The sequence below is a fragment of the Aplysia californica genome, unplaced genomic scaffold (genome assembly GCF_000002075.1).
Source record: "Aplysia californica isolate F4 #8 unplaced genomic scaffold, AplCal3.0 scaffold00738, whole genome shotgun sequence".
In the NCBI taxonomy this organism is placed as follows: Eukaryota; Metazoa; Mollusca; class Gastropoda; order Aplysiida; family Aplysiidae; genus Aplysia; species Aplysia californica.
Window position 1 is genome coordinate 148434 of NW_004798008.1, and position 1712 is coordinate 150145.

A 1712-nucleotide genomic window follows, 5' to 3' on the forward strand; every position below is an offset into this window, starting at 1 on the left:
CCCACCAATCCTTTTGAGCCTTTCTTAAAAATAATAAAAATCATTTTCATTAGTCATACCGGCAGTTCTAATCCTGTAACCACCTCCAGTTGGGACCTCAGAAAGGAATGATTTGTTTTCCTCATTTTCATCAGTCCTGCCTAAGACGGCCACATATCTTAAACGGCCACATTTTCCCTCAACAAAGGATAGCCGTCTTACACAGGTTTGACCGTACATGTGAAGTATAGGGCCCAATATTTCACTGAAGATTGTACACTCTTGCGTCATTCCGGTATACCACCAAAGATCGTACATAACAAGACGGTTCACTCAGCCAAAAAGTGTCCGCAGAAGTCGTCTCATTGCTTCAGATGGCGCTGCAGTCTTTGTTTTTAAGCTCTCTTTCGTTTCTCAAGAAGAAGAATAGGAATAGCACCCCTTTGCGTGCGCAGATCGACTGCTGTTCATCAGCTGTTGGGGTTGTTAAGTGTGAAGTTTTAGGGGTTTAAAATTTTTTTAGTGACCTCTCGCCTCTCATTATAAAGTCAAATTAAAAGAAGAAAATTGCACCGTTTGGTTTGTAGCATGAGATAGATTACCAACGTGTATAGTTTTAGTTTTAGGAAGAGCATTACGGCACTTGCAATTCAAGTAGGTTACGTAAGTGCCGATTAGAGATTAGAGATGTTACAAGAGAGTGACATACAAATACTAGATGGAAGAGAGATAAAGAAGCACATGTTTAGTTTAGTTTTAGTATAAGAGTTTTACGGCACTTGCAACACAGTTGGTCATATTGTGGCGTCGGTGGCCTAGTGGTTAGGCTCTCGGACTCACAATCGTAAGGTCGTGGGTTCGAATCCCGTCTGGGGCACGACATTGTGTCCTTGGGAAAGGCACTTTGCACAAATTTTCCTCACTTCACCCAGGTGGAAATGGGTACCCGGCTATAGACAGTGAACGATCTTGTCAGTTTGACAGTGTTTGAGTACGTGACATCCACAGCTTGCACAGTATGCTTCCGCAGAAGCCGAAAATGTTTCTGAGTGTTCTCAGAGGGTCTGCTCGGGTAATAATAGTTGTAAAGCGCATAGAGCATGCCCTTGAGCATGGATATACGCTATATAAATGCAATTGTTATTATCATTATTATTATTATTATTATACTAGTGCCGAATTTAAGAGGTGTTACAAGAGAGTGACAGACCAAAAAAAAAAAAAAAGATGGGTTTGAAAGGAAAGAAGTAACAGACCACACCAGAGCACCCACCATCCACCCTCTCCGAGTCTCTGACCCATACATTTATAATTTTTTTTTTTCATCTCCAGGTCTGCACAATCAAATACGGCAACGGGCACTCGACAATCCACTGCCAGAGAGCTGAAGTAAGTGGTGGAGCTTGATCGTTTGTTTGTTGGTTTGTTGGTTTGTTTGTTTGTTTGTTTGTTTGTTTGTTTGCTTTGTGTTTTGACGTTGCTGACACGTGATACTTATAGTACATGTACGTACGAGGTCTGTGTCACAGGCGATCAACTAAATTAAGGTCGTTATGGTGCTTTGTACATCAGAGACAAAAGAACAAAGCAACAAGCACACACACACATACATACACACATACATACATACACATGCACACACATGCACACAAACACATATAAAATACTCATGCACACACATACACACATACACACACACACACACACACACACACACACACATATATAAAACA

General features: G+C 41.2%; 1 non-coding gene across 1 annotated transcript; it reads left to right on the forward strand.

The window, feature by feature from the left end:
- Positions 1–783: 783 nt before the first annotated feature.
- Positions 784–856, forward strand: TRNAV-CAC. The gene has a single exon. It is a non-coding gene; the product is annotated as a tRNA-Val (tRNA).
- The last annotated feature ends 856 nt before the right edge of the window (positions 857–1712 follow it).